At 36.4% G+C, this 27,655-nt stretch overlaps 1 long non-coding RNA gene across 1 annotated transcript; it reads left to right on the top strand.

Annotated features, from left to right (window-relative positions):
- Positions 1-561: 561 nt before the first annotated feature.
- Positions 562-9,833, top strand: LOC121250779. Its single transcript, XR_005937854.1, has 3 exons — positions 562-661; positions 1,776-1,788; positions 9,790-9,833. It is a non-coding gene; the product is annotated as an uncharacterized LOC121250779 (long non-coding RNA).
- Positions 9,834-27,655: the final 17,822 nt, after the last annotated feature.

Raw genomic sequence — 27,655 nt, 5'->3', positions numbered from 1 at the left:
AGAGAATGAGAGAAGATGAGAAAAATGAAAGAGAAAATTTATACTTTTTAGGTCGATAAAATAAATTTAAATAGTCCCAAGTAGATGAAAAATTATTGAATGTGTGCGTTACACTAAAAAAGAACATAATTTTAAAAGTAAACATTGATAAATAAATTATACCTTATTGAAGCCATCAGAATGTTGGACACAATTGCTTTGCAAAATAGTGTACATGTATTAAAAAAATATCTATAGAGCTTGACCGAGTAAATAATACATGTATTAAGTATAGTTTCAATTGAATACCACACACACAAGCAGGCAAACTCACCCATTGACCCACCAACCCACACGCACACTCTCACCCCTTGCACATGCACGCATGCCCACACGTCCCAAAGCCAAGCAAAATGAATAAGAGGGAGTCGAAGGAAGAGGAGGAGGAGGAGGATGAGCTGATGGAAGAATGAGAAGAAGATGAAGAGAATGCATTGAAGAGTGAAAAGGGAGTTAGAGTAGGCGTAGGCGTAGGAGTTGGAGTAAGAGTAGGAGGAAGAGGAGGGAGGAGTAGGCGGAAGGAGGAAAAAGGAATGAGGTGGTGAAATGATAAGAAGAAGATGAAGAGAATGCGTAGAAGAGTCAAAAGGGGGTTGGAGTAGGCATAGGAATAAGAGGAGGAGTAGATGAAGGAGAAGATGAAGATGAAGATGAAGAGCGTAGAGGAGGGAGAAGGGAGATAGAGTAAACATAGCAGTCAAAGTCATAGTCAAAGTCTGAGTCGAAGTAGGAGTTGGACTCGGAGTGGGAGGAAGAGGAAGGAGGAGTAGGAGGAGGAGAAGAGAAGCAGAAGCAGAAGGAGAAGAAATAAAGGGAGGAGTAGAAGAACAAGATGATGAAAATGAAGACGACGTTGATAATGAGAATGGGAGAAGATGGGCAAAATGAAGAAAATTTATTATTTTTAGGTTAATAAAATAAATTTAAACAGTTCGTAGTAAATGAAAAATTATTGAAGCAATGAGTGCGTTATACTAAAAAAGAGCATAATTTCAAAAGTAAACATTGAGAAATAAATTATACCTTATTGAAGCAATCAGAAAGTTGGACACGACTGTAACAGTAAATACATGCACAAAGCTTCTTATATGATCGAACAAAGGTAAAAAAATATGTTCATTGTCGTATATATTGCCTATAATGCAAAAAACAAACAAAAAAAGCAATTGCTTTGCAAAACATTTATTAAAAAAACATCTATAGAGCCTGGTACTAATTGGAGTTCCTCTAAGATACATAGTTTCAACCGAGTAAATAATACACATAAAAATAAATAGAGAGAGAAAATGATGAAGCACTGCTAAATAGTAATAGACATTACCTTTGCATGCTTGTAGAACTTGTTGATGTCCAAGCTGAGCTCCTCCTACATACAATTTCAATCGAATACCACAAACAAGCACACAACGCACATGCAAGAACAAGTACGCACCCACACCCACCCGCGAACACAAACATGAACACCTACCCATGCACATGCACATGCACTCACACCACACCCACCCAAAACCAAAGCAAATTGAAGAGGAGGAGGAGAAAGCGAAGAGATGAGAGTATGGAGTTGGAGCAGGAGTAGAAGTCGGAGAAGGAGTTAGATTAGGAGGAGATGGTGGGGGAAGAATGTGAGAAAAATAAGTAGAATGATGTGAAGGGACTTGGCTTAGGCGTAGGAGTCGGAGTCGGGGGAGGCAAGAGGAAGGAGGAAGAGGAATGAGGAAGGAGGGAGGAGGGAGGAGGGAGGAGGAGGAGGTGGTGGAAGGATGAGAAGAAGATGAGGAGAATGCGTAGAAGAGTGAGACAGATGTTGGAGTAGGAGTTGGAGTAGGAGTAGGAGGAGAAGGATGAGGAGTAGAGGAAGGATGAGATGAAAATGAAGAGCGTAGAGGTGAGAGAAGAGAATTGGAGTTAGTGTAGCAGTCAAAGTCGTAGTCGGAGTGGGAGGAGGAGGAGGAGGCGGAGAAGCAGAAGCGGAAGGGGAAGAAGTAAAGGAAGGAGTAGAAGAAGAAGATGATCAAAATGAAGACGTTGACGACGATAGAGAATGAGAGATGTTGAGAAAAATAAAAGAGAAAATTTATACTTTTTAGGTTAATAAAATAAATTTAAATAGTCCCAAGTAAATGAAAAATTACTAAAGCAATGTGCGTACGTTATACTGAAAAAGAACATAATTTTAAAAGTAAACATTGAAAAGTAAATTATACCTTATTGAAGCCATCAGAATGTTGGACGCGACTGCTACAGTAAAATTCATGCACGAAGATTCTTATATGATGGAAGAAAGGTAAAAAAAAAATATGTTCCTTGTCATTGATATTGCCTGTAACGCAAAAAAAAACAAAAAAAGCAATTGCTTTGCTTTTATAGTATACATGTATTAAAAAAATATCTATAGAGCCTGACCGAGTAAATAATACACATAAAGATAAATAGAGAGAGAAAATGATGAAGTATTGCTAAATAGTAATAAACATTATTACCTTTGCATGCTTGTAGAACTTGTAGATGTCCAAGCTGAATTCCTCCTATGTATAGTTTCAATCGAATACCACACATACACATACACAACCACACACACACGCAAACAAGCACGCACACTCTCACCCCTTGCACATGCACGCACACCCATGCACACCCAAAGCCACACAAAATGAAGAGGACGGAGGGGAATGCAAAGAAATGAGGGTAGGGAGTTGGAGCAGTAGTCGGAGGAAGAGGAGGAGGAGGACGACTTGGTGGAAGAATGAGAAGAAGATGAAGAGAATGCGTTGAAGAGTGAAAAGGGAGTTGGAGTAAGCGTAGGAGTTGGAGTAGGAGTAGGAGGAAGAGGGGGAGGAGTAGGCGGGAAGAGGAATGAGGAATGAGGTGGTGAAAAGATGAGAAGAAGATGAATAGAATGCATAGAAAAGTCAGGAGGCGGTTGGACGATGTAGGAGGAGGAGGAAGAGGAGTAGATGAAGGATAAGATGAAGATGACAAGCGTAGAGGTGGGGAGAAGGGAGATAGAGTAAACATAGTAGTCAGAATCATAGTCGGAGTCGGAGTCGGAATAGGAGGAGGATGCCCTGGACGAGGAAGGATGAGAAGCAGAAGCGGAAGGAGAAGGAGAAGACGTAAAGGAAGGAGTAGAAGAACAAGATGATGAAAATTAAGACAACGCTGACGATGAAGAATGGGAGAAAATAAATTAAATTGTCCCTAGTAAATGAAAAATTACTGAAGCAATGAGTACATTATACTAAAAAAGAAAATAAATTTAAAAGTAAACATTTAGAAATAAATTATACATTATTGAAGCCATCAAAAAGTTGGACGCAACTACAACAATAAATTCATGCATTAAGCTTCTTATATGATTGAACAAAGGTAAAAAAAAAAAAAAAAATGTTCATTGCCATATATATTGCTAGTAATGCAAAAAACAAACAAAAAGCCAATTGCTTTGAAAAACATGTATTAAAAAAACACCTATAGAGCCTGGTGACCACTAATTGGAGTTCCTCTAAGATACAGTTTCAACTGAGTGAATAATACACAAAGATAAATAGAGAGAGAATTACCTTTGCATACTTGTGGAACTTGTCGAATACCACAAACAAGCACAAACGCACACGCGAACAAGGACGCACCCTCACCCACCCACCAACAAGCCCACAAACACGAACACATACCCTTACACATGCACATGCACTCACACCCACACACCTACACACACCCAAAACCAAAGCAAATTGAGGAGAAGGAGGAGGAGAATGCGAAGAGATGAGAGTAGAGAGTTGGAGCAGGAGTAGGAGTCAGAGGAGGAGGTGGAGATGGTGGTGGAAATTGAAAAGAATATGAAGAGAATAAGTAGAATAGTGAGAAGGGAGTTGGCGTAGGCGTAGGAGTCGGAGGAGGAAGGAGGAGGAAAGAGGAAGGAGGAAGGAAGAGGTGGTCGAAGGATGAGAAGAAGATGAAGAGAATGCATAGAAGAGTGAGAAGGATGTTGGAGTTGGAGTAGGAGTAAGAGGAGGAGGATGAGAAGTAGAGGAAGGATGAGATGAAGATGAAGAGCGTAAAGGAGAAGGGAATTGGAGTAAGCGTTGCAGTCAAAATCGTAGTCGGAGTCAGAGTAGAATGGGGAAGGAGGAGGAGGCGAAGAAGTAAAAGGAGAAGAAATAAAGGAATGAGTAGAAGAAGAAGATAATGAAAATGAAGACGTCTCGACAACGACAGAGAATGAGAGAAGATGACAAAAATGAAAGAGAAAATTTATTCTTTTTAGATTAATAAAATAATTTTAAATAGTCCCAAGTAAATAAAAAATTACTGAAGCAATACATACATTATACTAAAAAAGAACATAATTTTAAAAGTAAATATTGGTAAATAAATTATACCCGATTGAAGCCATCAGAATGTTAGACGCGACTGCTACGTTAAAATTCATGCACAAAGATTCTTATATGATGGAAGAAAGGTCAAAGCATATGTTCCTTGTCATTGATATTGCCTGTAATGCAAAAGACAAACAAAAAAAGTAATTGCTTTGCAAATTAGTGTACATGTATTAAAAAAAATATCTATAGAGCCTGACCGTGTAAATAATACACAAAAAGATAAATAGAGAGAGAAAATGATGAAGCACTACTAAATAGTAATAAACATTACCTTTGCATGCTTGTAAAACTTGTAGATGTCCAAGCTGAGTTCCTCCTACGTATAGTTTCAATCGAATACCACACACACACGCAAACAAGCACACACACTCACCCATTTGACCCACCGACCCACACTCTCACCCCTTCCACATGCATGCATGCCCACACGCAACCAAAGCCAAGCAAAATGAAGAGGAGGGGGGAATGCAAAGAAATAAGAGTAGGGAGTTGGAGCAGGAGGAGGAGGAGGAGGATGGGCTGGTGGAAGAATGAGAAGAGAATGCGTTGAAAAGTGAGAAGGAAGTTGGAGTTGGAGTAGGAGTAGGAGGAAGAGGAGGGAGGAGTAGGCAGAAAGAGGAAAGAGGAATGAGGAATGATGTGGTGAAAAGATAAGAAAAAGATAAAGAGAATGCGTAGAAAAGTCAAAAAGGGGTGTTGGAGTAGAAGTATGAGTACGAGTAGGAGTAGGAGTAGGAGGAGGATGAGGAGGAGGTGGAGTAGAGGAAGGAGGAGATGAAGATGAAGAGAGTAGAGGGGGAGAAGGGAGACAGCGAAGATAAGAAAAGTCAAAGTTGTAGTTGGAGTCGGAGTAGGAGAAAGATGGGGGAGGAGGAGGAGAGGCAGAAACGAAAGCAGAAGAAGTAAACAAATGAGTAGAAGAAGAAAATGATGAAAATGAAGACAACGCTGACGAAGGAGAATGGGAGAAGATGAGAAAAATGAAATAGAAAATTTATAATTTTTAGGTTAATAAAATAAATTTACATATAGTCCCTAGTAAATGAAAGATGACTGAAGCAATGAGTACATTATACTTAAAAACAACATAATTTTAAAAGTAAAAATATTGAGAAATAAGTTATACCTTATTGAAACCATCAGAATGTTGGACGCGACTGCAACAATAAAATTCATGCAGAAAGCTTCTTATATGATTGAACCAAGGTAAAAAAAAAATAAGTTCATTGTCTTGCCTGTAATGCAAAAACAAAAAAAAAACAAAAACAAAAAAAGCAATTGCTTTGCTAAATTGTATTAAAAAAACACCTATAGAGAGTCTTTTGGCCACTAATTGGAGTTCCTCTAAGATACAGTTTTAACCGAGTAAATAATACACAAAGAGATAAATAGAGAGAGAAAATGATGAAGCATTGCTTAATAGTAATAGATTTCCCCTGCATGCTTGTAGAGCTTGTTGATGTCCAAGTTGAGCTCCTCATACATACAATTTCAATCGAATACCACAAACAAGCAAACAACGCACACGTGAATAAGGACGCATCCTCACCCACCCACCAACACGCACACGAACACAAACACCTACCCATGCACATGCACCCACACCCACACCCATACAAAACAAAAGCAAATTGAAGAGGAGGAGAATGCGAAGAGATGAGAGTAGGGAGTTGGAGCAAGAGTAAGAGTCAGAGGAGGAGGAGATGGTGGTGGAAGACTAAGAAGAATAGGAAGAGAATAACTAGAATAGTGAAAAGGAAGTTGGCGTAGGCGTAGGAGTCAGAGTCGGAGTAAGAGGAAGAAGGAGGAAAGAGCAATGAGGAAGGAGAAGGAGGTAGTAGAAGGATGAGAAGAAGATGAAGAAAATGCGTAGAAGAGTGAGAAGCATGTTGGAATAGGAGTAGGAGGAAGAGTAAAGGAAGGATGAAGATGAAGAGCATAGAGGAGGGAGAAATGAATTGGAGTAAGCGTAGCAGTAAAAGTCGGAGTCGGAGTCGGACTGGGAGGATGAGGAGGAGGAGGAGGAAGAAGGGGGGCCGGAGAAGCAAATGCGGTAGGAGAAGAAGAAAAAGAAGGAGTAGAAGAAGAAGATGATTATGAAAATGAAGACGTCAACGACGACAAAAAATGAGAGAAGATGAGAAAAATGAATGAGAAAATTTATAACTTTTAGGTTAATAAAATAAATTTAAATAGTCACAAGTAAATCAAAAATTATTGAAGCAATGAGTACGATATACTAAAAAGAACATAATTTTAAAACTAAACATTAATAAATAAATTATACTTTATTGAAGCTATCCAAATGTTGGACGCGACTGCTACAATAAAATTCATGCATAAGGATTCTTATATGATGGAAGAAAGGTCAACTTGTCATAGATATTGTATAGTGTACCTGTATTAAAAAAAAAAAACTATAGAGCCTGGTGACCACTAATTGGAGTTCCTCCAAGATACAGTTCCAACCGAGTCAATAATACACATAAATATAAATAAAAAGAGAAAATGATGAAGCATTGCTAGATAGTAATACACATTACCTGTAGAACTTGAAGATGTCCAAGCTGAGTTCCTCCAACGTATACTTTCAATCGAATACCACACACACACATACACAACCACACACACACGCAAACAAGCACACACACTCACCCATTTGACCCACCGACCCACACCCACACTCTCACCTATTGCACATGCACGCACGCCCACACGCACCCAAAGCCCAGCAAAATGAGGAGGATGAAAGGGAATTGCGAAAAAATGAGAGAAAGGAGTTGGAGCAGCAGGAGGAGGATGAGCTAGTGGAAGAATGAGAAGAAGATGAAGAGAATGTATTGAAAAGTGAGAAGGGAGTTGGAGTAGGCGTAGGAGTTGGAGTAGGAGTCGGAGTAGGAGGAAGAGGAGGGAGGAGTAGCCGGAAGGAGGAAAGAGGAATGAGGTGGTGAAAAGATAAGAAGACAATAAAGAGAATGCGTAGAAGAGTCAGAAAGGGTTGTTGGAGTAGGAGTAGGAGGTGGAGGTGGAGGTGGAGGTGGAATAGAGGAAGGATAAGATGAAGATGAAGAGCGTAGAAAAGGGAGAACGGAGATAGAGTAAACACAGCAGTCAGAGTCGTAGTCGAAGTCGGAGTAGGAGGAGGATGGGGGACGAGGAGGAGATGCAAAAGCGGAAGGAGTAGAAGTAAACGAAGGAGTAGAAGAATAAGATAATGAAAATGAAGATGATCCGGACGATGGAGAATGGGAGAAGATGAGAAAAATGAATGAGAAAATTTATAATTTTTAGGTTAATAAAATAAATTTACATATAGTCCTTAGTAAATGAAAAATTACTGAAGCAAAGAGTACATTATACTAAAAAAGAACATAATTTTAAAAGTAAATATTGAGAAATAAGTTATACCTTATTGAAGCCATCAGAATGTTGGACGCGACTGCAACAGTAAAATTCATGTAGAAAGTTTCTTATATGATTGAACAAAGGTAAAAAAAAAAAAAAAAAAAAATATGTTCATTGTGTTGCTTGTAATGCAAAAAAACAAACAAAAAAAGCAATTGCTTTGCAAAACATGTATTAAAAAAACACCTATAGAGTCTAGTGACCACTAAGTGGAGTTCCTCCGAAATACAGTTTCAACCAAGTAAATAATACACATAAAGATAAATAGAGAGAGAAAATGAGGAAGCGTTACTAAATAGTAATAGATTACCTCTGCATGCTTGTAGAGCTTGTCGATGTCAAAGTTGAGCTCCTCCTACATACAATTTCAATCGAATACCACAAACGAGCACACAATGCACACGTGAATAAGGACGCACCCTCACCCACCCACCAACACGCACACGAACACGAACACCTACCCATACACATGCACTCACACTTGGACCCACACAAAACCAAAGCAAATTAAGGAGGAGGAAAATGCGAAGAGATGAGAGTAGTGAGTTGGAGCAAGAGTAGGAGTCAGAGGAGGAGGAGATAGTGGTGAAAGACTGAGAAGAATATGAAGAGAATAACTAAAACAGTGAGAAGGGAGTTAGCGTAGGCATAGGCGTAGGTGTCAGAGTTGGAGTAAGACAAAGGAGGAGGAAAGAGGAAGGAGGAAGGAAGAAGGAGGAAAAGGAAAGAGGATGAGGTAGTGGAAGGATGAGAAGAAGATGAAGAGAATGTGTAGAAGAGTGAGAAGGATGTTGGAGTAGGAGTAAGAGTAGGAGGAGGAGGAGGAGGAGGAGTAGAGGAAGGATGAAGATGAAGAGCATAGAGGAGGAGGGCGAAAGGAATTGGAGTAGTACATGTAGCAGTAAAAGTCGGAGTCGGAGTCGGAGGAGGAAAGAGGAGGGAGGAGGCAGAGAAGCAGATGCGAAAGGAGAAGAAGTAAAGGAAGGAGTAGAAGAAGAAGAAGATAATGAAAATGAAGACGTCGACGACGACAGAGTGTGAGAGAAGATGAGAAAAATGAATGAGAAAATTTATAACTTTTAGCTTAATAAAATAAATTTAAATAGTCCCAAGTAAATGAAAAATTATTGAAGCAATGAATACGTTATACTAAGAGCGAACGTAATTTTAAAAGTAAACCTTGATAAATAAATTATACCTTATTGAAGTGATCAAAATGTTGGACGCGACTGCTACATTAAAATTCATGCACGAGGATTCTTTTATGGTGGAAGAAAGGTCAACTTGTCATAGATATTGTATAGTGTACCTATATTAAAAAAAAACCTATAGAGCCTGGTGACCACTAATTGGAGTTCCTCCAAGATACAGTTCCAACTGAGTAAATAATACACATAAATATAAATAGAGAGAGAAAATGATGAAGCATTGCTAGATATAGTAATACACATTACCTATAGAACTTTTAGATATCCAAGTTGACTTCCTCATACGTATAGTTTCAATTGAATACCACACACATATACACAACCACACACATGCAAACAAGCACACACACTCACCCATTTGACCCACCGACCCATACCCACACTCTCACCCCTTGCACACGCACGCATGCCCACACGCACCCAAAAGCCAAGCAAAATGAAGAGGGGGAGGGGAATGCAAAGAAATGAGAGTAAGGAGTTGGAGCAGGAGGAGGAGGATGAGGATGAGCTAGTGGAAGAATGAGAAGAAGATGAAGAGAATGCGTGAAAAGTGAGAAAGGAGTTGGAGTTGGAGTAGACGTAGGAGTTGGAGTAGGTCTAGGAGTTGGAGGGAGGAGTAGGCGGAAGGAGGAAAGAGGAATGAGGTGGTGAAAAGATAAGAAGAAAATGAAGAGAATGTGTAGAAGAGTCAGAAATGGATGGTGGAGAGGAGTAGGAGTATGAGTAGGGGGGAGGAGGAGGAGGAGGAGGAGGTAGAGTAGAGGAAGGATAAGATGAAGATGAAGAGCATAGATAAGGGAGAAGGGAGATAGAGTAAACATAGCAGTCAAAGTTGTAGTCAAAGTCGGAGTAGGAGGAGGATGGGGGAGGAGGAGGAGACGCAAAAGCGAAAGGAGAAGAAGTAAACGAAGGAGTAGAAGAATAAGACGACGCTGACGATGGAGAATGGGAGAAGATGAGAAAAATGAAGGAGAAAATTTATAATTTTTAGGTTAATAAAATAAATTTACATATAGTCCTTAGTAAATGAAAAGTTACTGAAGTAATGAGTAGATTATACTAAAAAAGAACATAATTTTAAAAGTAAATATTAATAACTAAGTTATACCTTATTGAAGATATCAGAATGTTGGACATGACTGCAACAATAAAATTCATACACAATGCTTCTTATATGATTTAAGAAAGGTAAAAAAAAAAAATATGCTCATTGTCTTGCTTGTAATGCAAAAAACAAACAAAAGAAGTAATTGCTTTGCAAAACATGTATTAAAAAAGAAAAACTCCACGTGCAGTCACTCTTACGTACTATTTGCGCACTTTACTAATCTGATTGGTTGCATCACTTTTTTTTAATATAAAATAATTGATTTGGCCAATCACATCAATAGAGTACGCAAGGTGTACGCAAAAGTGATTGTATGTAGCAAAACTCATTAAAAAAACACTTATAGAGCCTAGTGACCACTAATTGGAGTTCCTCTAAGATACAGCTTGAACCGAGTAAATAATACATATAAAGATAAATAGAGTGAGAAAATGATGAAGCATTGCTAAATAGTAATAGATTACCTTTGCTTGCTTGTAGAGCTTGTCGATGTCCAAGCTGAGCTCCTCCTACATACAATTTCAAATGAATACCACAAACAAGCACACAACGCACATGCGACTAAGGACGCACCCTCACCCACCCACCAACACCCACACGAACACGAACACATACCCATGCACATGCACTCACACCCACACCCACACAAAACCAAAGCAAATTGAAGAGGAGGAGGAGAATGCTAAGAGATGAGAGTATGGAGTTGGAGCAGGAGTAGGAGTCGGAGGAGGAGGAGATGGTGGAGGAAGACTAAGAAGAATATGAAGAGAAGAACTAGAACAATGAGAAAGGAGTTGGCGTAGGCATAAGAGTCAGAGTTGGAGTTAGAGGAAGAAGGAGGAAAGAGGAATGAGGAGGAGGTAGTGGAAGGATGAGAAGAAGATGAAGAGAATTCGTAGAAGAGTGAGAAGGATGTTGGAGTAGGAATTGTAGAGGAGGAGGACGGGTAGAGGAAGGATGAAGATGAAAATTGTAAAGGAGGGAGAAAGGAATTGGAGTAAGCGTAGCAGTAAAAGTCGAAGTCGGAGTAAGAGGAAGAGAAGGAAGGAGGAGGGAGGAGGGAGGGGACAAAGAAGCAGATGCGAAAGGAGAAGAAGTAAAGGAAGGAGTAGAAGAAGAAGATGATGATGAAAATGAAGACGTCGACGACGACAGAGAATGAGAGAAGATGAGAAAAATGAATGAGAAAATTTATAACTTTTAGGTTAATAAAATAAATTTAAATAGTCACAAGTAAATGAAAAATTACTGAAGCAATGAGTACATTATACTAAAAAAGAACCTAATTTTAAAAATAGACATTGATAAATAAGCGATCAAAATGTTGGACACGACTGCTACAATAAAATTCATGCACGAGGATTCTTATATGATGGAAGAATAGGTCAACTTGTCATAAATATTGTATAGTGTACCTATATTAAAAAAAACCTATAGAGCCTGGTGATCACTATTAATTAGAGTTCCTTCAAGATACAGTTCCAACCGAGTAAATAATACACATAAATATAAATAGACAAAGAAAATGATGAAGCATTGCTAGATAGTAATACACATTACCTGTAGAACTTGTAGATCTCCAAGCTGAGTTCGTCCTCCATATAGTTTCAATCGAATACCACACATACACATACATAACCACACACACATGCAAACAAGTACACACACTCACCCATTAGACCCACCGACCCACACCCACACTCTCACCTCTTGCACATGCACGCACGCCCACACACACCCAAAGCCAAGCAAAATGAAGAGGAATGAGGGGAATTGCGAAGAAATGAGAGTAAGAAGTTGGAGAAGGAGGAGGAGGATGAGCTAGTGGAAGAATGAGAAGAAGATGAAGAGAATGCGTTGAAAAGTGATAGGGGAGTTGGAGTAGGCGTAGGCGTAGGAGTTGGAGTAGGAGGATGAGGAGGGAGGAGTAGGCGGAAGGAGGAAAGAGGAATGAGATGGTGAAAAGATAAGAAGAAAATGAAGAGAATGCGTAGAACAGTCAGAATGGGGTGTTGGAGTAGAAGGAGTAGGGAAAGGAGGAGGAGACAGAGTAGAGGAAGGATAAGAGGATGATGAAGAGAGTAGAGGAGTGAGATAGAGTAAACATAGCAGTCAAAGTCATAGTCGAAGTCAGAGTAGGAGGAGGATGGGGGAAGAGGAGGAGACGCAGAAGCGGAAGGAGAAGAAGTAACCGAAGGAGTAGTAGAATAAGATGATGAAAATGAAGACGACGCTAATGATGGAGAATGGGAGAAGATGAGTAAAATGAAGGAGAAAATTTATAATTTCTCGGTTAATAAAATAAATTTACATATAGTCCTAGCAATGAGTACATTATACTAAAAAATAACATAATTTTAAAAGTAAAAATATTGAGAAATAGATTATATCTCATTGAAGCCATCAGAATATTGGACACGACTATAATAGTAAAATTCATGCACAAAGCTTCTTATATGATTGAACAAAAGTAAAAAAAAAAATATATATATATATATATATATGTTCATTGTCTTGCCTGTAATGCAAAAAACAAACAAAAAAAGCAATTGCTTTGCAAAACATGTATTAAAAAAACACCTATAGAGCCTAGTGACCACTAATTGGAGTTCCTCTAAGATACAGTTTTAACCGAGTAAATAATACACATAAAGATAAATAGAGAGAGAAAATGATGAAGCATTGCTGAATAGTAATAGATTACCTCTGCATGCTTGTAAAGCTTGTCAATGTCCAAGCTGAGCTCCTCTTACATACAATTTCAATCGAATACCACAAACAAGCACACAACGCATACGTGAATAAGGACGCACCCTCACCCACCCACCAACACGCACAGGTACCCATGCACATGCACTCACACCCACAACCACACAAAACCAAAGCAAATTGAAGAGGAGGAGGAGAATGCAAAGAGATGAGAGTAGGGAGTTGGAGCAGGAGCAGGAGTAGGAGGAGGAGATGGTGGTGGAAGATTGAGAAGAATATGAAGAGAATAACTACATTAGTGAGAAGGGTGTTGGCGTAGGCGTAGGAGTCAGAGTTGGAGTAAGAGGAAGAAGAAGGAAAGAGGAAGGAGGAAGGAGAAGGAGGTAGTGGAAGGATGAGAAGAAGATAAAGAGAATGCGTAGAAGAGTAAGAAGGATGTTGGAGTAGGAGTAGGAGGAGGAGGAGGAGTAAAGGAAGGATGAAGATGAAGAGCATAGAGGAGGGAGAAAAGAATTGAGTAAGAGTAGTAGTAAAAGTCGTAGTAAGAGTCGGAGTAGGCGGTGGAGGAGGAGGAAAGAGAAGGGAGGGGGCAGAGAAGCAGATGCAGAAGGAGAAGAAGTAAAGGAAGAAGTAGAAGTAGAAAAAGATAATGAAAATGAAGACGTCGACGACGACAGAGAATGAGAGAAGATGAGAAAAATGAATGAGAAAATTTATAATTTTTAGGTTAATAAAATAAATTTAAATAGTCCTAAGTAAATGAAAATTACTGAAGCAATGAGTACGTTATACTAAAAAAGAACATAATTTTAAAAGTAAACATTGATAAATAAATTATACCTTACTGAAGCCATCAGAATGTTAGACGCTACTGCTACAATAAAATTCATGCATGAGGGTTCTTATATGATGGAAGAAAGGTCAACTTGTCATAGATATTGTATAATGTACCTGTATTAAAAAAACCTAGAGAGCTTGGTGACCACTAATTGGAGTTCCTCCAAGATACAGTTTCAACCAAGTAAATAATACACATAAAGATAAACAGAGAGAAAATGATGAGGCATTGATAGATAGTAATACACATTACATGTAGAACTTGTAGATGTCCAAGCTGAGTTCCCCCTATGTATAGTTTCAATCGAATGCCACACACACACATACACGTACACAATCCACAGACACGCAAACAAGCACGTACACTCACCCCATGCACCCACACCCACGCCCGCACCCATATGCACCCAAAGCCAAGCCAAATAAAGAGGATGAGGGGAATGCGAAAAAATGAGAGTAGAGAGTTGGAGGAGGAGTCGAAGGAGGAAGTTGAGCTGGTGGAAGAATGAGAAGAAGATGAAGAGAATGCGTTGAAGAGTGAGAAGGGAGTTGGAGTAGTATGCATAAGAGTTAGAGTGGGAGGAAGACGAGAGAGGAGAGAGGAGTAGGAGGAATGAGGAAGGTGGTGGTGAAATGATGAGAAGAAGATGAAGAGAATGCATAGAAGAGTGAGAAAGGGGTTGGCGTAGGAGAAGGAGGAGTAGAGGAAAGATAGGATGAAAATGTAGAGCGTAGAAGAGGGGAGAAGGGAATAGAGTAAGCATAGCAATCAGAGTCGTAGTCAGAATTGGAGTAGGTGGAGGACGAGGGAGGTGGAGGAAGGAAAAGGAGCAGAAGCAGAAATAGAAGCGGAAGGAGAAGGAGAAGAAGTAAAGGAAGAAGTAGAAGAAGACGACAATGACGATGGAGAATGGAAGAAGATGAGAAAAATGAAGGAGAAAATTTATAATTTTTAGGTTAATAAAATAAATTTAAATAGTCTAGTAAATGAAAAATTACTGAAGCAATGAGAGTATGTTATACTAAAAATTAACATAATTTTAAAAGTAAACAATGATAAATAAATGATATCTTTTTTAAGCCATCAGAATGTTAAACATGATTGATGCAGTAAAATTCATGTACAAAGCTCTTATATGATTGAACAAAGGTAAAAAAAATATGTTCATTGTCATAGATATTGCCTCTAATGCAACAAAAAAAACAAAAAAAGTAATTGCTTTGCAAAATAGTGTACATGTATTAAAAAGACACCTATGTGTATTATTTACCATTTTGAACTGTAAATAATACACATAAAGATATATCGAGAGAGAAAATGATGAAGTAATGCTAAATAGTAATAGACATTACCTTTGTATGCTTGTAGAACTTGTAGATGTCCAAGCCGAGTTCCTCCTACATTTTCAATCGAATACCACACACACATACACAACCACACGCACACGCAAACAAGCATGCACACTCACCCACCAACCCACCCACACTGCACACACCCCTGCACATGCACGCACAACCACACCCAGAACCACACTCACCCAAAGCCAAAGTGAAATTCATTGATCTATCTATCTAAATAAAAGAAAATTCAAGAATTTTTGAGAAGTAGAACAAGAGAGCTTCCGAGGATCAAGAGAAAATAAATTGAAGGAGAAGAGAAGAATATAAGTAGAATAGAAAGGTAAAGAAGGCATAAGAGAGAAAGATGATGAATTAGACGAAGAAGATGAGATGAAGATGAGAAGAAGGAGAAGGCAAAGAAAAGAGTATGGAGTTGGAGTAGGAGTATGAGCAAGAGGAGTAGAAGTAGAAGTAGAAGTAGAAGTAGGGATATGATTCAGAGGAAGAGGTGGAACCAGACGTAGTAGGAGAAGAAATAGAGGAAGAACAAGAAGATAAAGAGTAGGAGAAGGGGAATAAGAGGAAGAAGGGAGTCAGAGTAGGTATAAGAGTAAGAGTAGGCGTTGTTGTCGGATCAGGAGGAGGAGAAGCTAAAGCTAAAGAAGTAGAGGAAGGACAAGGAGAAGAAGAAGATGGTGATGACGATATTGAAGAATGGGAGAAGATGAGAAAAATGAAGGAAAAATTAGAATTTTTAGATTAATAACATAAATATATAAATATTCCCTAGTAATTGAAAAATTATTGAAGCAGACTACGTTATACAAAAAATAAAATTGATAAAATAAATTATACCTTATTGAAGCCATCAGAATGTCAAACGTGACTACTCTAACAAAACTCATGCACCTTCTTATGTGATGGAGCAAAGGCCAAAAAATATGTTCCTTGTCATTATTGTCTGTAATGGAGGAAAAAAAAAAGAAAAAAAAAAACAATTGCCTTGTAGAGTATTACTTGTATTATAAAAAGAACATCAAGAGCCTGACTACAGCTAATTGGAGTTCCTCCAAGATAAAGTTTCAACTGAATAAATAACACTTAAAGATAAATAGAGATAGAAAATGAGAAAGCACTTGTAAAAAGTAAGACACAATACATTTGCATGCTTGTAGAACTTGTAAATGTCCAAGCTGAGTTCCTTTTATATACAATTTCAATCAAATACCACACACAAGCACACTCACCCACACACACACACAAAAATACAAACCCTGCACATGCACTCACACCCACACGCACCCAAAAAAGCAAAATGAAGAGGAGGAGGAGAATGCAAAAAAATGGGATTAAGGAGTTGGAGTAGGAGGAGGAGGTGGAGGACGAGGTGGTGGAAGGATGAGAAAAAGATGAAGAGAATGCGTAGAAGAGTGAGAAAGGAGTTGGAGTAGGCGTAGGGGTTAGAGTTGGAGTAGAAGTAGAAGTAGGAGTAAGAGTAGGAGGAGGGAGGAGCATAAGGAAAGAGGAAAGAGGAATGAGGAAGGAGGAGAGAAGCGGAATCGGAAGGAGAAGAAGTAGAGGAAGAAGATGACGACGACAATAGTGGCAAAGAATATGAAAAGATGAGAAAAATAAAAGAAAAAATTATAATTTTTAGGTTAATAATATAAATATAAATATTCCCTAGTAAAAATGGAAAGTTATTGAAGCAGAGAGAACAGTATACTAAAAAAGAAACATAATTTCAAAAGTAAACATTGATAAATAAATTATACCTTATTGAAGCCATTATGATGTTGAACGCAACTGTTACAGTAAAATTCATGCACATTCTTGTATGATGGAACAAAGGCAAAAAAATATATATTCATTGTCATAGATATTGTCTCTAATGCAAAAAACTAACAAAAAAAAAAATTTGCCTTGCAAAGTAGTGCATATATTAAAAAAAAAAAAACACCTATAAAAGCTTCTTGACAACTAATTGGGGTTCCTCCAAGATATAGTTTTAAGCCAATAAATAATACTCATAAAGATAAATAGAGAAAGAAAATGAGAACTGCTAAAATGTAAGACATACCTTTTCAAGCTTGTAGAAGTTGTAGATGTCCAAGTTGAGTTTCTCCTATATATAATTTCGATCGAATATTACAAACATACACACAATTACGCGCACATGCAAATAAATACGCACACTTACCCACCCACGAACGCGCACTCCTACACTTGCATGCACACCCCTACCCATACACAGATGCACCATACCCATACGCACTCACAACCAAACACCCATACCCATACGCACTCACAACCAAACACTTTCGCCCACCCACACACGCACGCTCGCCCACATACGCACACAACCAGACACCCACCCTCACATACACAACCAAACGCACGCACACCCACATGCACCCACAACCAAATGCACACACACCCCTCCCCCGCAGACGCACACAACCTCTCACACCCATCCACGCATGCACAACCTCTCACACCCACGTTCTTTAAAATCATATGCTAACCTAAATTTAGTTCAGCCAATTTGCTATGCAAACCAGCTTCATACGTTCTTTTTCCCCGAGAAATGAATTGCAAAAGGTTCTTAAGTGCTGTACTTCAAATTATAAATTTCTACCATTTTCGAGAAAGTAGAATCAACCCTAGATATTCAAAGTCAAAGATGGGCTAGACATCAAAAAGGTTCGATTACATTAACCACCACATCACAAACCATTCCAGGGTTTCACACCTAAAACTCGCCATGATATTGACAAACATACAGGAAACAGTGAGATTCGTTCCCCTGTTTTGTCAAAACCCCCCTGTTATGGGGCAACCAAATTTATGCCAACACCTGAAACTTTATTTTCCTCAGTTTCAGAAATACCATGCTTTCTGGACTTCAAGTCTAGATTTCAAAGTACAAATAACATTCCCAGTCCAATCTGAGAGTTGTCAAACAATAAAAAAATTTTAGGAAAAAACTTTTTTTTGAGTACCTGAAATCTCATCCTTCAGTGCGTCACCTCAATGTTCCTGGAAGAACTTCCAGACTCTACGATGGAGCAGAGAAGCTAAACCGAAAGCCAGTCTTGCCACGGTCACGATCATGTTGCTTGACTATGTAATAGAAGTTGCCCTCTAGGCGGAAAAGTTTTGTGGGGACAACAATCCCAACTCCTACAGAGCTTCGGAATGACTCTAGGAACTTACGAAAAGAGAAATTCCGAAACTCATTCTCTGTCAGTTCAGCAAGGTTTCCAGCACCAGCAAAAATAATGTGCCCATGGATTCCTCAGTCTCTTAACCACTTAATTGGAAGATCAAAAGAAAGGTCTGCAAAAGCAGTAACAGCAAGGTCTCCTCCAAGAAAATCCCTTCCAGGAAAATCGGAATTCTCATCATTAGGTTTATCTTTAATTTGCCTTCGCGGCTCTGTAGGTCCAATCCCCTTGTCTTAAATCCCACGCAGTTGTTGGGCCTCCGACAGTGCAAATTGGAGAGAAATCACCCCCTAGGAAGAATCTTTCAGGCAAGGGCGATGGATTGTCCAAAAATCCACGGCCCCATGGAAATATAACACCACCAGAGATCCCTAAGTTGAGTGCAGCATGATTAAAGCCAAAGGTTACAGCATAACGAAGATCTAACTCCTGACCCAAAAACCACAAGTTCCTGGGTTTCGCACTTAAGAATAAGTTCTCGTGAGTAAGAATATAAATAAGCTTACCTGACTCAAATCCTTTTCAATATCGACATTCATCATGTGGGTCCTAGTGATTTGATGATGCAACTTCTCGAGGGTCCTTCTTCTAGCATCTTCCCTGTTGTCCTCTGCAATCTTCAGGCAGTTGTTAATAGCATAATTCTCCAGTTCTTGACACTCTGTTTCTGCAATCCTCCCTAATCACGGAAATTATTTCTATATATCTCTTGCCACAATACGAGGATGACGATGAAGAAGGCCCTCCTCTTCCATCATCATACACGAATCTCTCTCTCTCTCTCTCTCTCTCTCTCTCTATTTTTTTTTCTAAGCATCTATCTATCTATTTATGTGTGGGTGAAGAAGATGAATCACATATGAGAGGCGTCGAGGAAATGCAGTACAAACGTTGCAAGTTTTCGAATAAATTTCGGACCGTTGGAATTCCTTGCAGTTTTTTGAATTTTTTTTTTTTTTTTTTTAAAAAAATTGTTTTGAAATAGCCGTTTTTCGAAATTTTGCATCCGTTCCTTTTTACTGCAAATTTCATTTTTTACTGCATATTACGGTTATTTACAAGCTAATGGTACACGGTAAAGAGTAAACACACCCATATGAATTGTTACTAGTATAAAACTATATATAAATATATATTTCTTATTAAAAAAAAACCTCTATTTGCAAATGAACTCAAATAAAAGATATATCATATAAAAATCATTTTTTGCGCAGTCTATTTTTAAAAAACTGGACCCACCATGAAAACAGAAAATGTGTAAAAAAAAAAAAAAAAAACTTCTCTTTTGTAATAGGACCCACAATTTTACAAAAGGTCGAGAACTTGTTTATTTTGAATTTATACCAGCTAGCATTACTCTATATCATAAACGTGGAGTATATAGAGACATAACACATTAACACATTAAAAAAAAAACACATTAACATATAATTTTATTTTTATATTTTATAAGTAATTGGGGTAAAAAAAAAATTGTATAAATCATCTGTACGCTTATAATTTTCTCAGCATCCAATCGTGGGATAATGGGTAAATAAAGAAAAAGTAGCATTATTTATTAGCATCCTATAACATTAGTACGTTGACACAACAAAAATTGCAAATAACAAAAGTATATATAAAAGATATTTAAATGGCACGCTTGTGGGTGTTTAATAGGAAACTAAACATCCTTCCCATAGAATTTTTAAGAAAAATGATTAAAATGTATGCATTTAATATAAAAAGCCATTTACCTAAAGGTCTGTGGTCTAGTTAACATAATTTCCAACTTCCAAAATGGAGGTATGGTGTCCGAAATCCCCCTCCCCAAATCAATATATGTATATATATATATATATATATATGTATTTATATATAAAAGAAGCCATTTAACACACTTGTTAGGCTCAAGTTTAGATTTGTAGAAACCCAACACTCAAACTTGGCATGATTTTCAAAACTTCAATGTATGGTGATGGGTCATTGGAAAAAATGATAGATACATTTTGCACCCTTAGATTATTGAGATTTTATATTTTGTACTTCAAATACAAATTAAATATATTGCATTAGGAATAACTACATAATTATGTTCAGATACCCCGCAAAAGTACCATTGCATAATTGACTATAAACGATTAGAAGTTTGCATGATACTTTTAAGTCCAGAGTGGTTTTCCATGCTTAAGATACATCGATGGACAAAAATGTCTGTCTTGAACTCAGTTGATTCATAAATGAATAGTGTACTATTGATCATGAATAAGCTAAAGACATTATATGTGGCATCCAACCTTTCATAATATTCATTATCACATCCTCTATATATACATGTTTTTAAAGTCGTCGTAGGGAGAGTAGCATTGTGAATATATCTCAACAATCCCTCATTCACGATGACGCTTTTACATCTCAAACTCATACAATCTAGTTCTAATACCATTTGGTGCATCGAGATCTGTCAATCCACCTCAAATCAATTAGTATTAGGGGAGACATTCTATTTTTTATGGCATTAGACTTGAACCATGTAGGCCAACTTTTAGAGTCATCGCAAGGAGCAACATTAGACTTGCACCATCTTACCCCACAGTTGGAAAAGTGATGCACCTAAAACAGCAAAGACAGATAAGATCTTAAGCGGCAAGAAATTTATAGATAGAAATTACTAAACGGTTCAAAATGAGTTCAAGGACTTGTGAAGATGCGAGTCTTCAGTAAAACCAAATGCAATCAAATAAATAACCTACAAAGAGATCTAATGGTAATACAGAATCTTGCAAGATGAAAATTTAGAGAATTGATAGAGTATATCTCATTGTCGTCCTAGCTTTGTCAATTTTCTGTCTACAATTTTCTTTGAGTACTCAACCAAGCTACTTACAATTTTCTATTCTTCCTACACAAACAAAACTCCACTTAACATGACCCCAAAAATGCACAGTGGAGTTTTTTTGGATCGAACGTTCATATCATTGGGTCATATAAATTGGATACACACTATGTACTGTGGTAAAATTTTCATCTCAAGTAAAGGAGGCAATATCTCCTCAGTAACCCCTCTTCTTGATAATTTTTTTTGTAAGTACCTCCCTTCTTGATAAATTAAATGGACAAGTATCTTGTTACAAAAATCGATCATCCTACATAAATAAAAGCATGCAAAAAAAGATCATGCAAAAAAATACAATGAAAGAAGAGCAATCAAACCATTGCAAAGATCATGAGATGCTTTCAGAACTCCAAAAATAGGTCATGGTAGCAATATGCTTCCATGATTAATCAAATAAATTTCAGTTTGTAATCTAAAGATGCAAAACATGAAGCATACCGCAAGTAATTTGTACAAGATTGATTCAACATCTTCTCCAACATAACCTGCCTGCAATATTAAAACAAAAGGCAATTAAAGATTGATTCAACATTTTCAGTTCACGTTCCTTTCAAGGAAAATATAAAGGAAAGCAAACATCAGAAGAAGACCGAATGTAGAGTAGAACTTATTCGGGGAGGGCGAGGAAGCCACACGAGGAGACTCAGGGAAAGGATGGGAGGGTCGAAGGGGGCGTTGCTGGGCAGAGGGGGTGCTGGCCAACTAGGGCATTGTTTGGGCGACGCGGGGGTGGGGGTGGGGGTGGGGGAGAGGATGGGCGACGCAGGTGGTGGGGGTGGGGGGGCAACGCGGAGGGTGGGGAGAGGAAGAAAAGGAGATGGGTTGGCGATGGGGAGGAATGAGAGCTGGGCGACGAGGGGTGTGGAGGCGCTATGCAAACGGCCTCGATGTCGTTAGAAAGAGACGGCGTCGCCGGTGGCGATGGGCAGAGCACAATCGACGCGGGCGAGGGAGGATTTGCGACGCAGGTTAAGATCAAGAGGCAAGAACGCGGGGCAAATTAAAATCAGAGAAATACAAACCAACAAAAGTTACAAAACGCACATTTTGTTTTTTTTTTTTTTTTTTAAAGGGACACATAAGATGTGTGAAGAGTGCAATGCTACATATGCTAATGTATAGTAGTACTCTTTCGGAAATATATTGTGTTTGTCCATCATATCTTGAAGAAAAGAATGGAAGAATGCAATAATCACAATGTCTAGACATTTTCTTTATATATATATATATGCATACATATATAATATTCTTTTATCTTTTTACGTGATGTTATATAAATTTTAAATTTTAAATTGATACTATAAATACTAATTTTTTCAGGAGAATATTATTTATGTGCAATTTAACATGCCAAATATGCAAATCACACGTCATTCGTCGTCATGAGACCTTAGCATCTGCATAAATGCATATAATTTATCGATTTAAACCTTCTGAATGAGTAATGATTAATAATTATACCCCCACAATAACAGCATATTTCATAATTAATATATTTTTAGACTATTTTTATAAAATGACTATTTTATAAAAATATCATTTATTTTAAAACGAGTAAAATATTATAAAAAATAGAGTGGGGCTACTCTGCCGCCCAGAGTAATCCGCTCAACTTGACCGATAGGTAAAATGAGTGTTTTTTTTCTCATTTTTCTTTTCACATTTTTTTAATATTTTTTAATATTTTAAAAAAAACACACTAATATATTTAAAATCACTTCTTTAATTACTAAATAAATAAAAAAAATTAACCAGTGGTCAATTAAAGCGGTCAAACTAGTGGATAAAGAAGCTTTTCTGTAAATAAATATTGTGTAATTATTCTTATCATATTAAAATAGGGTACGAATCTGAAAATTCCATGGAAGGTTTGGCGTTCACATGAGACGAGTTTGACAAATAATTTCGTGTGGTGTGTGTACACTAAAATAAAACTGCTTAATTATAAATAGTTATTTCTAGTAAAATAATTATTTTTAGTTATAATGAGTTTTTTTTTATCACAAATAATTATTTTCGTCGCAAAAAAAGTCATAAATACTCTTTTTTCTTGTAGTAATATATATATATATATATATATTTAAAAAAAAATAGTGGTGTTTATAATTAAAAAATTAAATTTTTTATATAAATTTTATATTTATTTATTCTTTTCAAAGAAATAATTTGGCAAGTCTCGGTTCCTTAGGCACTCCCAACTGTACATATCGGACTTCATGATGACATTGTGCATGCAACTACATCTATGCATTCCTCATTAATTTTTAAACACTAAATTATCTCTTGAAAAATGATTCGGATTGTCAGCTATTTTCTAATTAAATCAGTAACATCCAGAGACCCAGCACCAAGTTCAAACCAAACTCGCATATTATTAATTTATTGAGATTAATATGTTTGAAAAGCTCACTTGAGATTTAATGAGTAAGTTTAAATAGGCTATAGGCTCAAAGTTTATTTTGGTGGAATATAAGGTGAGTTGGGCCTCTACCAAATCTTGTGCCACCAACCCAGGCTGGGGCTGGTGTTGCTCCCCACAACGAGAGTACTAGTGCGGAGCCGATGGAAGGAGCTACAAGGGATGCGCAACCTGCTACAACAAATATTACTGCACACGTCGACCGACAGATTGGGTCTGTTCGGGCTAGGGGTGATAAACGGTCAGTCTAGACCAGACCGAAACTGAGACCGGTTAGAGGACCGAAAAGTTTCGGTCTAGTCCATGGTCCAGGATTTTTCCGGATCGGACCGAACCGAATGAAAAATAAAAATAAAAAATATCTTATATATTATTTATAAAATAATTGTACAATTAACAATATAAAATTTTAAATATGTTATTAATACTTGTTAATATTCTATAAATTAACAATATTTTATATATATCTTCATCTAACCTATCACTATTAACAATATAAAATTTTAAATATGTTATTAACACTAGTTAATATTCTATGAATTAACTAATATATAATATAAATTAGTTAATTATATAGTAATTATATAAATTAATAATATAATTTTTTTATTAAGTTTGTTAGACAATCCACATTAATAAGTCACTTAACTTAATTTAATATTTTAAATAATTTTTTTATTAATTAATTTAAAAAAATAAGTCGGATCGAATGAATCGACCAGATCGAAAATGATAGTCCCTATAGGTATTCAGTCTGATCCAATCCAAAAAAATGATAGATCAAACATGATGGTCTATGGATGCAACTCGGACCGGACCAACCGATTTGCACTCTACTTGGGGCAACAGCCAGAATTGTTCAAATCAATGAAATATCAACATCCTTCTTCAATCGACTTTGAAACTTTGACGTTAGAACCTTAGGTCTTGCATGTATAGGGATCATATGTAGGGCCATGCAGGTACGTACTCTGTTGGATCCTTTCATGCTCGATCTCCATATATATTTTCTGATATTGTAAGAATATTCTGATGCAAGAGTACGTACTACTCCTTTTGAAAAAAAACTGTCCCCTCGTTTTCTAACACCATTAATTCATGCATGTTAGGGTTGGCATTTAATTGCCGAAAATTTATAGACAAAATTAAAATTTATACAATAGAGATGAGATGAGATGAGATGAGATATTTTAAATAATAATAAAATTTTTTGAATTAAGATGAGATGAGATAGTTTGTAATTGTGTATATTTGGATAGTTAGATGAGATGAGATAGTTTTGACTTTTTGGGATTTGATAAAAGAAAATGCTAAAACCACAACTTGGTATTCCCAACTGATATACCGACTGGTTTTTTCTTTTACTTAATGATTAAGTAAGTATTTTTATTGACGTTGTGAATTTTTTTAAAAAATATATATTTAAAATTGATTAAAAAAAAGCATGAAAAAAGGCAAAAAAATAAACACACTGCTGGGATCCCCCATGTGTGAGTGCAGAAGCACTCTTTGATAAAGGGGTGGATTCCACCAATAATTGAGTAATAGTTATGAATATATTGATAAAAAATAATATTTATGAGTAATTAAAAAATCTATCATAAATAAATTTAAATCTCAAAATATATTGAGAAGTTGTTGGCCGAAATTTATAATTTCTCTTTTTTAAAAGATATTTTTATCTATTTATTTTTCTATATATAAGAAATTTATAAATTAGAATAAGTATATGAATTATGAATTATGTTGTAGATTTTTTTAAAATAATTTATTAATTTCTAATTTTCTAATAAAATCCCAAAATGCACATCTTGTATGCAATACTCACAAAATTATCAATTTCTTTGTGAAAACATATTATTCTAATAATAACTTATTGACTATTCTATTTTAATCACAAAGGAATTTTTTTTTTTTTACTGTGTGGAATTCTTTTAATTACTATTTATGTGAGAAAGTAATAAAATGAGTTTGAAAACTTAGAGATGAAATAGAGATATAAAATTAACCGTTTAGATAGACAAAAATATCTCATCCGTACACAACAGATTATCATTTGATCTGGCAAACCAAACCGGGCCTATATATATAGTTCAATGTATCAATAGTATTAATTATAATAATTTAACATTAGCGTACGTGCGTATAGCCAGAATTGTTCAAACTTCAAACCAATGAAATATCAAGATCCTTCTTCAATCGACTTTGAAACTTTGACTTTAGGCGATCTTGAGATCATATTTCAAACCAATGAAATATGACGATCTCCATATATATTTTCTGATATCGTAAGAATTAATATTGATGCAAGACTACACGTGTACTCCTTTTGGAAAAACTGTCCCCTCGTTTTCTAACACCATTCATGCATGTTAGGATTGGCATTTAATTGCCGAAAATTTACAGACAAAATAAAACTATCAATGAAATATCAAGATCCTCCTTCAATCGACTTTGAAACTTTGACTTTAGGTCTTGAGATCATATTTCAAACCAATGAAATATCAAGATCTCCATATAACATGAGATAACCAGGAATATCATCAATAATATTAATTAATTAGACACGTGATCATCTCCATGCATGCATGCCATGCACCCATATGGGTGCATGGGAAGGAATTAGCCAACGATGCGTGACATTTAGCTGATCTTCTAGAAACAAGTTTCACGTGTGGTGATGACCAATTGAGGAAAGTGAAATGTATCTAATATTATTCTAATTATATAATCTTATGGCCTTGACTTGGGTTAGTTGAGTCGTCGTGTGTGTGTATATATATATATGTATATATATAACTATGCTATTATAATAAGTGACTATTTAACTGTAAATAGTAACTTTTATTTTTTTCTGTTAATTTTTATTATTTTTTCATTAAGTCTTGTTTTATCAAAATACTCTTAAAACTCTTGATCATTTGACGTATAGCACCCTTGTAGAATTTAATGAAAGATTATGTTTTACCAAAAGGTCCTTAATAGCCCTGCGATTAGATATGTTGTTGAAGTTTAATTTTTTTATCTGAATTTTTTGTCTTTCTTTAATTTTATATTTTCTTTTCTTTATATTTTTTTTTCAGATAAATAAGTTATTGATTTTTTTTTATTTTTTTATTTAAATCATTATATCAAATACACCTCGGGCTAATGCACTGTGCATATATATATAAACAGTAGATTTAACATTAGTACTATGAATTAACAAACTAATTGAAGTACTAGATGTTATCAAAAAAAAAATTAAAGTGCTAGCTAGATTTAACATTAATTTTAAGCCACTTTTCATCATGACTGTGGGCCGGGGAGTACCCTAAGAACTAAAAGACTTATATAATAAAATATATTATCTTGTGCTAGGAACTGATCAGGTAGAAGACCAGCTTTTTTCTCTCCGAAGAATAATATTGGAAGAAGAGGAAAAAGATCAAGAAAACGAAAACGACAGATCTAGATTAATTAGAAGAAAACTAAGTTATCAAAACGTACAAAGCATGCCAACAATAAAGGTTTGCAAGTTCACTGAATCCACAAAGTTTTCATTCGCCATTGACTTTGAATGAGATTATCATGATCGGTCTACTAGTCTTCCTTTTTTGTTCGCTAAAACCTACTAATTCCCTTTTCGGCCGCTGCCCACCGGAAGCCTAGCATGAATGACACAAAAGCAATGGAGATTAGAGAGAGACAAATAGCTAGACAGGGTGAATTGGGTCCGGTTCGATCGGTTACGACCGAACTAACATAAGAATCGGTTCGGTCTATCTATTCGGTCCAATCCTGACCAAATGGGCCAATGGCCTAATCCTTATATTCTATGAAATTCTTATATTTTTCGGCCGAACAATGAAAGTCTACTAACATTTTATCCAATTTTAAGCCAAAAAATACCCAAAAAAAACTTAAAAAGAAAATAAAAATAATCATAAAAGGAAAATTGTCTATATACAATAAATTTGAATAAAAGATTTTACTACAAAAAAATAAAAATTTTCTATATTCATCCAAACAATTTAAACAAGGTTAAATTGAAAACTGAAAGTTATACCATGCACATCATGATGCAAGTAACATATACTAACAAAGAATCAAATCTGCCTTCTAAAAG

This window comes from Juglans microcarpa x Juglans regia, chromosome 2D (assembly GCF_004785595.1).
Source record: "Juglans microcarpa x Juglans regia isolate MS1-56 chromosome 2D, Jm3101_v1.0, whole genome shotgun sequence".
NCBI classification, from domain to species: Eukaryota; Viridiplantae; Streptophyta; class Magnoliopsida; order Fagales; family Juglandaceae; genus Juglans; species Juglans microcarpa x Juglans regia.
This window is presented reverse-complemented; position numbering and strand designations above follow the sequence as displayed.